The sequence below is a fragment of the Malania oleifera genome, chromosome 5, assembly GCF_029873635.1.
Source record: "Malania oleifera isolate guangnan ecotype guangnan chromosome 5, ASM2987363v1, whole genome shotgun sequence".
NCBI classification, from domain to species: domain Eukaryota; kingdom Viridiplantae; phylum Streptophyta; class Magnoliopsida; order Santalales; family Ximeniaceae; genus Malania; species Malania oleifera.
Window position 1 is genome coordinate 99,662,658 of NC_080421.1, and position 12,400 is coordinate 99,675,057.

Genomic DNA, 12,400 nt, shown 5'->3' on the forward strand with positions numbered 1-12,400 from the left:
CAACTATCTGATTTACCATGATTCTGAAATAACCGTAATAACCGTGATACTGAATAAACTGTAACTGTAATTCATATGTCATGATGCTGAGAACTGTATAATCATAACACTGAAAACTGCATAATCATAGTACTGAAATTTGTATAATCATGGTACTGAGATTCGTATAATCATGGTACTGAAATTTGTAAAATCATGATACTAAAATTCATAAAACATATCTCCGTACTATATTCATATTCTCAAGCCACACCATACTTTAATACATAATATTCTTAATTTAATAAACTGTATAATATTTTAAAATTACCTAACATAGCATATTTTCCTTACTTGACTACTGGAAAGCCCCTATGGTATACTGGCCTAACACCCATAGGGCCTCCTACATAACACCCTGAAAACAACGTTCGCCAGAACAAAATATCAGTATTTATGTCCTTACATCATTTCCTATAACTGTCAGAAGGCCAAAAATGGACTAAAATGCCTTACCCCGAATTTGGGAAGAAATCCAACTTCATTTCACCAACGATCCGCTCCGGCAGACTTGTAGAGAACTTTTCTAGGAGCGTCGTGGTGGCTTCGGATCGTCGATTCGGCGATTGGTGGGGCTGAAATCGAAGAGAGAAGGGAGAGAGACCATAGGAGAGAGAGAGAGAGAGAGAGAGAGAGAGAGAGAGCACTGAAAATATGATAAAAATTCGAGTTTGCACTATTTATAGGGTCAGATTCGTTGACGAGACACGTTACCTCGTCGACGAGTCCTTCAGTAAATTCATCGACGAACCTTACCCTTCGTCGATGAAATTCAGAGTAGCCCAAATCCTTATTTTGGTATTTTCTCATCGACGAGATGGGACCTTGTTTATGAGGTTCTAAAGACCTTCGTCAATGAATCCATGTATTCGTCGACGAAGCCTAGAAATTCCTTGAAATTATATTCTCCAAAAAGCAATGTCGTAGACGAAGTCTACTGCCTCCTTCTGTTACTGATTCCATTTCTCTCCCTCATTATTATTTAAATACTATTATTCTTTGGATCACTACATTCTCCCCTCCTTATAAAATTTCATCCTCGAAATTTACTCTCTGTATCTCTATTTATACACTCCATCATCTAGTAAAAGAAAATGGTCTACTTATATTATTACCTACCCTCACTTATGGCGGAGGAATACCATGGTTACATGGGTAGTTCTGGGAGATTACAAATATAAAAGAAAATTTTCCCCAAAACCAAAATACTACCTATCCTATACACTACATTACAATTCCACCATGCTAAATAAAATAAAATTACTATTACTTTAATTATACATCACTACTATGACCCACTAAACAAGTGGGGATATTTTTGTCTAATCTCACTTTCGAGCTCCCATGAAGCTTCTTCTATTGCATGGTTTCTCCATAGAACTTTTACCAACTGTATCTTCTTATTGCTCAATTCCTGTTCTCTCCTATCTAAGATCTGTACTGGAGCTTCTTCGTATGCTAAAGTCTCACTGACTTCCAGTTCTGCATGACTGATGATATGGGAAGCATTTGGGATGTGTTTCCTTAGCATAGAAACATGAAATACGTCATGAAATCGAAATAGAGATGACGTTAAAGTTAGCCGATAGGCCATTGACCCAATCTTCTCAAGTATCTCAAATGGGCCAATAAACCTAGGGCTCAACTTACCCTTCTTCCCAAATCTCAAGATCCCCTTCAGTGGAGTTATTCTCAGAAATACATGATCATCCACTTCAAATTCCAGTTCTCGGCGGTGAGTATCCGCATAGCTTTTCTGCCGACTCTACGCTGCACTGATCCATTCTCAAATAAGTCATACTTCATCACATACTTGCTGAATTATCTCTGGACCCAAAACTCGCCTTTCACCTACTTCATCCCAGAAAAGAGGAGATCGACATCTCCTACCATATAATGCCTCGTAGGGTGTCATGCCAATGCTAGTATGATAACTGTTATTATAAGAAAATTCAACTAGCGGCAAAAATTGAGTCCAGCTACCTCCAAATTCTAGCACACAAGCACGAAGCATATCTTCTAATACCTATATTGTTCTTTCAGACTGACCATCGGTCTGATGGTGGAAAGTTGTGCTGAATGCTAGGTGAGTCCCTAGTGCCTCCTGTAAACTCCTCTAGAATCGTGATGTAAAACGTGGATCATGATCCGAGACTATGGATACCAGCACTCCATGGGGTCGAACAATCTCCTGTATGTAAATCTCTGCTAACCTGTTCATAAGGTAGCTGACTTTAATGGATAGAAAATGCACTGTCTTTGTCAACCTATCAACTATTACCCAGATGGCATTTTGACCATGTGGCGCTGGTGGTAGCCTAGTAACAAAATCCATGGATACATGGTCCCACTTCCACTTGGGAATGAAAAGTAGCTGCAACTAACCAGCCGATCTCTAGTGCTTAGCCTTAACTTGCTGGCACGTCACACGCTGCTGCACAAACTCTGCTATTTCTCTTTTCATACCACTCTACCAGAAATAATCTTGCAGATCCCTATATATTTTCGTACTGCCAGGATGAACAGTGTATAGAGATTTGTGCGCCTCCTCTAGAATCGTCCTCCTGATACTGTCATTTGCAGGTACACATAATTTGGTGCGAAATCTCAGAGCCCCATCATCAGAAATGCTGAATTCTTCCCCCTGACCATCCTGTACTCTGGCTATTACCTCCACTAACTCTGGATTATTTCTCTGAGCAGTTTTAATCTTTTCATATAATATGGATTGTACGACCAAACTGGCAATAAATGCTCGAGGATCATCTTCCACTACTTCCACACTGAGTCTTTCTAAGTCCATCTGAATCGGATGCTAAACTATCGCTGCTAGATGTGATGTGTCTCTTGATTTACGGCTCAGTGCATCGGCTACCACATTTGCTTTACCTGGGTGGTAACTAATGGTGCAGTCGTAATCTTTGATAAGTTCCAACCACCTCCTCTGCCGCATATTCAACTCTTTCTATGTAAAGAAGTACTTAAGGTTCTTATGATCAGAGAATATCTCACACCTCTCACCATATAAATAATGCCTCCAGATCTTCGGTGCATGTACAACCGCAACCAATTCTAGATCGTGAGTAGGGTAGTTCTTTTCATATTCTTTCAACTGCCTGGACGCATATGCTATCACCCTACCATACTGGATCAGCACACAACCAAGCCCTTTCAAAGATGCGTCACTGTAAATAACATAACCATTGCCTCCCGATGGAATCGTTAGAACTGGTGCAGTGACGAGTCGCTGCTTTAATTCTTGGAAGCTCTGTTCGCACTCTTCATCCCACACAAATCTGGCATTTTTCCTAGTCAACCACGTGAGAGGACTTGACAAAGCTGAAAACCCCTCAACAAAACGACGGTAATAACCTGTCAGTCCTAAGAAACTCCTAAATTCCTGCACATTTCTCGGTCTAGCCCAATCTACCACCGCTTCGATCTTGCTGGGATCCACTGAAATACCGTCCCCCGAGATTACATGGCCTAAAACTGCAACTTTCTCAAGCTAGAACTCACACTTGCTAAACTTGGCATAAAGCTTCTCCTCCCTGAGAGTCTGTAACACTTGCCTCAAATGCACCTCATGCTCCTCAAAACTCCTCGAGTATACTAGTATATCATCAATGAAAACTACTACAAACTGATCTAAATATTGGTGAAAAACTCTGTTCATCAAGTCCATGGACACGGCCGAGGCATTCGTCAGACCAAACGGTATAACGAGAAATTCATAGTGCCCGTACTTGGTCCTGAAGGCTGTCTTCGCGACGTCCTCTGCTTTTACTCTCACTTGATGATACCCGGATCTGAGGTCAATCTTGGAATATACCTGTGTACCCTGGAGCTAATCAAACAAATTGTCTATACGAGGTAGAGGATATTTATTCTTAATAGTAACTTTATTTATCTCACTGTAATCAATGCACATCCTCATGGACCCATCCTTCTTCTTTACAAACAATACTGAAGCTCCCCATGGCGATACATTGGGTCGTATAAATCCCCTATTCAACAAATCCTGCAACTGCTCCTTTAATTCTCCCAATTCAGCTAGAGCTATACAATAAGGAACCTTAGAGATCAGCGCAGTCGCTAGAGGTAAATTTATAGGAAAATCCACCTCGCACACACGAGGCAATCCAGGTAACTCCTTTGTAAAAACATTTGGAAATTCTTGTACTACGGGGGTGTTGTCAATCTTCAATTCATTTTCAGATGCTTCTTTCACAAATTCTATAAACCCCTGACCTTCGTCCAAGAGTAATCTACTCGCCTGCACGGCTAACACCAGTTGCGTTGGAGCACGTACCTGTGAACCAACGAATCTGAATTCCTGCTCTCTAGGAGGTCTGAAAATTATTTCTTTCTAGAAACAATCAATGCTGGCGTGATTGACAGCCAACCAATCTATACCTAGTATTATATCAAAACCACACATACCAAACACAATCAGGTTTGCTGGTAGTACTTTCCCCTGAATTTCTATTAGATAGCCTCTAAGTACCCTCTGACATCTGATCACTGATCGTGATGGTGTAGCTACCGACATAGCTATATCTAATGACCAGGTCTCACTTTTAGATAATTTAACATAAGATGCAGAAATTAAAGAATGAGTAGCACCCGAGTCAAAAAGAACAATAACTGGATGTGATAAAACAGTAAATGTACCTGTCACCATATCCGTAGTAGCCTCTGCATCACCCGGCATCAGAGCGTATACTCACGCTGGGGCCACATTCCTTTGTTGGCCACCATGAGGCACTTGGTATCCTCCTTGAGCTGCCTGATGTCCTCCCTGATAGGGTCTAGAAGCTGGGACCTGGTCTAGCTGAACTAGGCATTCACGTACCACGTGACCGGATCTCCCACAACGATAACATACACCTCTTCCTATTCAGCACTCCCCCAAATGATGTCTCCCACATGTTTGACACACCGGGTAAGTTAGCGCACCCTGGTTCCCATGAGGTCCTGCTATCTGCCTCTGGTCTCTTCTATCACGACCTCCTCTCTATAGACCCCTACTGGTGCCAGCCTGAAAACCTTGAGGCGTATGCCTCTTTCTCTAATTCTCAGCTGTTACACCCCTCTGAATACCACTCAATGATCGCAGCTCTATCTACAACCTCTGTGAATGTCTGAGCCCTGAAACCAATCACCTGCTCAAACAGATTCTGCCTCAGTCCCTCTTCAAACTTCCTTGCCTTTTTCTCTTCATCAGGTGCTAGATGTGGAGCAAAATGCAGCAACTCGACAAACTGAGCTACGTACTGGGATACAGTCATCTGCCCCTATACCAAATGCAGAAACTATGATGTCTTCGCACTCCGAATGATAGCAGGGAAATACCGCTCGAAGAACAGATCCTTGAATTGGTCCCACGTCACTGGCACTGGAACTGGCTTCTGCTCCTCTATCAGATGCGCTGCTTTCCACCAGTGCTTTGCCTCCCTTATCAACTTGAATGTTGCAAATGCTACCTTCTACTCATCCGTACATGTAAGAGCCACCAATGTCTCTTCGATATTTTGGACCCAATTCTCAACTACAATCGGGTCATCACCTCCAGCAAAGGATGGGGGCTTCATCCGCGTAAACTGCTCAATCGAACAGCCATGCTCGCTAGGGCTTTTGGCCATCTCAGCCATCACCTGCTAAGTGACGCTACGCAGTACAACATTTGTGTCTCCTCCACCTATACTAGAAGGTCCTGGCCTATCCTCCCCAGCATTCGTGCCACTACTTCCTGGGTCCATCCTAAAAATAAGAAACACACTTAAGCACTTTATCTCATATACTGACCTATCCTATACCAACTCAAAATTAATTACCTTCTTTGACCTTAACCAATATCTAGTTATGTCGCCTAAACACACGACTCGACAATAGTTTACTATGGTTTTCCTGAAATCGTCACCCCAGGAAAAACATAGAAACCACTACGAAAATCCTATATCTAGACAACCGAACAAACCCTAAATCCTTTTTCCTATACTCTGGTATTGCTTCTGCTGCACTCTAAAGTCTACAGAACCTAGCAACCTCGGCTCTGATACCAAACTATAACGACCTGCTATTTAACTAGGCATTTTTTTTTTATATATACCATGATATTTAACATGCTCTGATACCATACTAGTTAAACCTAATTATTAACCTAAGTAGCGAGAAACATAAATCAAATAAACATATCCATATATAATTATATACAATACCAGAGCGCTAGAATGTATCCTCAAAATATACATATATATATATATATATGTTCCCAAAATATTCTTAACTGGTGAGAGTTATACAAAACACTCCCAAAAATATTCTCACTCTCTACTGACAAGGCGGTACTGTGGTCCCTCCATTTGCGAGCCTGGTCTGTTCGCCTACCTGGATCACCTAAAAAATGATTCAATACTAGGATGAACCAATGCTCAGTAAGACGAAATATGTTATTACTAGTGTGTGGCAAATGAGTTACAATATTATGAAAATCTGTTTCTATATAATCATGTATAACTGGATATGTAAATATAATATAAGTAATAAAATTCACCATCCTTTCCATGTTGCTTAACATAACCGTGTTATAGGTTACTATTCAAAATACTTCTATTATACATAAGCATGTTCTCTGTTTCTGTAAATTTATACATACGTAATAGTAACTTAAAACTTTCCCTGTGGATAACTGTGTGTCATGATTTAACCCCTCATGATAGGGTTGTACGGCCCGTAGGCGGGATCTACACTAGCTGGCTGACCAGTGTAAATCACTATACTCCATCGGTCTGATCTGCCCACTTCAACCCATATCTGATGGGGAGTTTGTCCACGTCAAGGGCCTAAGTGATCGACCTACTACCACGTATTATCTAAATAGCTGGTTGCACTCATAACATAAATATCTGTAGCTACGGTACCGTGCTCTACTGTATGGTTCAACAAGGTTTGATACTATATAATATAACTCTATATACAACTATCTGATTTACCATGATTCTGAAATAACCGTAATAACCGTGATACTGAATAAACTGTAACTGTAATTCATATGTCATGATGCTGAGAACTGTATAATCATAACACTGAAAACTGCATAATCATAGTACTGAAATTTGTATAATCATGGTACTGAGATTCGTATAATCATGGTACTGAAATTTGTAAAATCATGATACTAAAATTCATAAAATATATCTCCGTACTATATTCATATTCTCAAGCCACACCATACTTTAATACATAATATTCTTAATTTAATAAACTGTATAATATTTTAAAATTACCTAACATAGCATATTTTCCTTACTTGACTACTGGAAAGCCCCTATGGTATACTGGCCTAACACCCATAGGGCCTCCTACATAACACCCTGAAAACAACGTTCGCCAGAACAAAATATCAGTATTTATGTACTTACATCATTTCCTATAACAGTCAAAAGGCCAAAAATGGACTAAAATGCCTTACCCCGAATTTGGGAAGAAATCCAACTTCATTTCACCAACGATCCGCTCCGGCAGACTTGTAGAGAACTTTTCTAGGAGCGTCGTGGTGGCTTCGGATCGTCGATTCGGCGATTGGTGGGGCTGAAATCGAAGAGAGAAGGGAGAGAGACCATAGGAGAGAGAGAGAGAGAGAGAGAGAGAGAGAGAGAGAGAGAGAGAGAGAGAGAGAGAAAGCACTAAAAATATGATAAAAATCCGAGTTTGCACTATTTATAGGGTCAGATTCGTTGACGAGACATGTTACCTCGTCGACGAGTCCTTCAGTAAATTCATCGACGAACCTTACCCTTCGTCGATGAAATTCAGAGTAGCCCAAATCCTTCTTTTGGTATTTTCTCATCGACGAGACGGGACCTTGTTGATGAGGTTCTGAAGACCTTCGTCGATGAATCCATGTATTCGTCGACGAAGCCTGAAAATTCCTTGAAATTATATTCTCCAAAAAGCAATGTCGTCGACGAAGTCTACTGCCTGCTTCTGTTATTGATTCCATTTGTCTCCCTCATTATTATTTAAATACTATTATTCTTTGGGTCACTACAATACTGATATATGATCGATGATATGCCAATACCGCATAATAATTGCGAGTAGGTGGTATTCCTTTCCTACTGATATCGTTGGGGAGGTATGCCTAGTATGGAGACTGTGTGTGCGAAGTTTTTACTGATGCCATTGGGGAGGTATGCTCAGTAGGGAGATTGTGTGTATTAAGTTCCTATTGATGCCGTTTGGGAGGTATGCTCAGTATGGAAATTGTGTTGTGAAGTTCCTACTGATTCCGTTAGGGAGGTATGCTCAGTATGGAAATTGTGGTTTGAGGTTCCTACTGATGTCGTTGGGGAGGTATGCTTAGTATGGAAATTGTGGTTTGAGGTTCCTACTGATGTTGTTGGGGAGGTATGCTCAGTATGGAAATCGTGAATGTGTTGAGAATTGTAATTATGTGATCTATTGTATTATGTAAAGTACATAAATGTGAATTTATGTATACATAGTTATGTAATGAGTAATAATGGGAAATGATTATGAGAAATGAAAGAGTGTGTGTTTTATAAAATAGATAATTGAGGCGAAGTGAAACTCTCCGCTTGATGGCTTACTGAGTAAGGTGAGTGTCCTGATAGATATCAGATGTGGCCGTACTTGGCTGCATAACGTGTTAGGGCAGAGGGAAGCTACCTGTATGGGTGGGTAATCTTCTCTATTCTCAGGAACTTTGCGATAAATATGTGTTGGAAATCATTGGATTTGAGAAATGGTTTTAAAGCTTATAAAAGCTTGTGTTGTGTATCTATATGATTATGAGAATGTGTATATCAGTGTACTTTCTCAGATGAAATGATGATTTGAAAAGTAAAGCATGTTATAACTGACTGAACTCATATGGTCACACACTATAAATAATTTATTCCTTCTTACTGAGATGTGTCTCACCCAAATTATCTAAATTTTTCAGGAAACAGGGATAGATCGGGTGATAGAGCTCCGTGATCATAGGGAGCTGGGACCCGGATATACAGGGTGAGTTTGGACTAGGGAAGCGTGATTCCCTAAGGTTGTATTGTTTTTGGATAAGAGATAGTATTGTGTATTTATGTATGTTGATACTCTGGGTATTGTATTCTGGATGTTATAAATATACTATCTTCTGTTGTTAGGTTGTATAAATATAATAACTCTTTACCCGATACCCAATGCGGGTCGGGTCATTTGAATGGTAGTAGGATTGTTAACGTGGCCGATTTATGGATGTTGTTGATGATGAATGAATATTTATTTATTATTGATTTTGTTAAAAAAAAATTGTACGAAAATTGGGGCGCCACAATTTGGTATCAAAGCCTAGGTTGCTAGGTTCTGTAGACTTTAGTAGACAGCGAAATATAATACCAGAGTATAAGAGTGGATTTTTATGGAAATAGGAGATGGGTAGATTGAAATGTGAGTTAGTGATTCTTAGAGGATGAAGTGAGAATTTAGGATTCTATCTTACAGCCTAGAGACAGGAGCACCGGGATTGTTTCTGTGTTTTTCCTAGAGTGATGATTTTAGGAAAACCATGGATATTATCGCTAGGTCTTGTTTCTGAGTGGTAGGACTGAGTCTTAAATGGGGATTCAGGATGTTGATAGAAAAGTAATTTATGAGTTATAGCGGTGCAAACCTTGATGCTGTGTTGCGTAGTGTCACTTAGCAGGTGATGGCTGAGATGGCTAGGAGCTCGGGGGAGCGGAGCTGCACGATTGAGTAGTTCACTCGTAAGCGACCCCCATATTTTGCTGGAGGAGCAGACCCACTGGTAGTAGAGAATTGGGTTCAAGACATAGAGGACATACTGGCAGTCCTCTTATGTACGGACGAGCAGAGGGTGTTGTTTGTCACGTTTAAATTGACCAGGGAAGCAAAGCGCTGGTGGAGGTCAATGAAATTACTTGAGGAGTAGAGGTCTAACCCTGTAGCGATGACGTGGAGTCTCTTCAGGGAGATTTTCTTCAAGCGGTACTTTCTTGCTATGGTCAGGAGCGCAAAGGCATTGGAGTTTTTGCATCTAAAATAGGGGTTTATGACAGTGTAGCAGTACGCAGCGAGGTTTGTTGAATTGTCCCGATTTGCCCCGTATATGGTGCTAGATGAGGAGAGGAAGGCAAGGAAGTTTGAGGAGGACTTGAGACAAAACTTGTATGAGCAGGTGGTAGGTTTCCGAATTCAAACCTTCTCAGAGATAGTGGATAGGGCTGCAGTGATTAAGAGCAGCCTATAGAGAGGCGCAGCAGCACAAAGCTAGAGGAAGAGGCCTGTGCCTTCTGATTTTCAGGCAGGGTCCAGTTAAGGGTTGTGGAGGAGATATGATAGCAGAGGAGGATGACGACAGGGAGGAGGAGATCGAGCAGTATAGGGCAGACAGATGCTCCCTCCTTGTTCCAGATGTTTGAGGAGACACCCAGGAGAGTGCCGAGTGAAGAAGGTTGTCTACTATCAGTGCCACTAACCTATGCATATCGTGAGGAACTTTTAGGCATTGCCAGCGGTAGCGGCTACTCCTCGACCATACAGAGGAGGCTATCAGGCACCTCGAGGTGGACAACAGAGGAATAGTGCCCCGACACAAGTTTATATCCTGACGTCGAGAGATGTTGAGGCGGTGGGAGATGTGGTGACAGGTACTGTTTCAATACTGTCATTTAAAGCTACTGTCTTGTTTGATTCTGGGGCGACTCATTCTTTTATCGCCCGAGAATATGTGAAGTTGTGTGGGTTTGAACCTTAGCAGTTAGATATTAGTTTATCTATTGCTACGCCGACTGGGGCTGTTGGGATATGTAGAAAGATACTCAGGGACTGCCCAGTGGATCTTCAGGGGAGGTTTTTGTTCACTAATCTGGTGATTTTAGACATGTATGGGTTTGAGGTAATCTTAGGAATGGACTAGCTAGCTGCCCACTATGCCAGCATTGATTGTCATCAGAGAGAGGTAGTGTTCAGACCTCCAAAGGGATAGGAGTACAAGTTCGTGGGATCATGTGTGCGCACCCCACCGCAATTACTATTTGCTATTCAGAAGGTTGTCAGGGATATTTAGCTTGCGTGAAGGCAGTATCAGAAGGGGAGCTGAGGGTGGAGGATATCTCAGGGGTGAGGGATTTTCCTGATGTATTCCCTGAGGATTTGCTGGGACTACCTCTTGATCTGGTTCCCGGGACAACACCAATTTCAAAGGCGTCGTATAGAGTGGCACTGGCAGAGCTTAAAGAATTGAAAAAACAGTTGCAGAAACTATTGGATAAGGGGTTTATTCGGCCCAGTGTGTCACCCTGGGGAGCATCGATTTTATTTGTGAGGAAGAAGGATGGGTCCATGAGGTTGTGCATCGACTACAGGGAAATAAACAAAGTAACTATCAAGAATAAATACCCACTCCTATGTATCGATGATTTGTTTGATCAGTTACAGGGGACAGATCTTTTTGAAGATAGACTTACGCTCTGGGTACCATTAGGTGAAAGTCAGGGTGGAAGATGTTTCGAAAACGGCATTCAGAACACGGTATGATCACTATGAATTTCTAGTTATGCTGTTTGGTTTGACGAATGCTCCTGCAGTGTTTGAACAGGATCTTTCATTAGTATTTGGATCAATTTGTGGTAGTGTTTATTGATGATATACTGGTGTATTCGAAGAGCCCAGAGGAGCATCTGAGTATAGTGCTTCAGGTATTACGAGAGAAGAAGCTTTATGCGAAGCTCAAGAAGTGTGAGTTCTGGCTGGAACAGGTTACCTTCCTTGGACACGTTATATCTAGGGGTGGTATTTCTGTTGATTCGAGTAAATTGAGGCGGTAGTAGACTGGGAACGACCAAAGAATGTGCACGAGATCAGGAGTTTCCTGGGATTGGCTGGGTACTATCACAGGTTTGTCGAGGGCTTTTCTAGACCGCCAGGCCCACTAACCAGATTAACTAAGAAGGGAGTGAAGTTTGAGTGGCCTGATGAATGTGAATAAAGTTTCTAGGAATTAAAGCAGTAACTCATCACTGCGCCTGTGTTGACGATTCCTTCAGGAGAAGAAGGGTTTGTGATTTACAGTGATGCGTCCGATAAAGGGCTCAGATGCGTGTTGATGCAGCGAGGGAGAGTGATAGTCTAGACCTCACGAAAGTTGAAAGAATATGAGGATAACTACCCTACCCACGATCTAGAATTGGCAGCGGTTGTTTACGCGCTGAAGATTTGGAGGCACTATCTATATGGGGGTAGGTGTGAGATATTTACTGACCATAAGAGTTTAAAGTATTTCTTCACGCATAAGGAATTAAATATGAGGCAGAGGAGATGGCTGGAGCTAAAA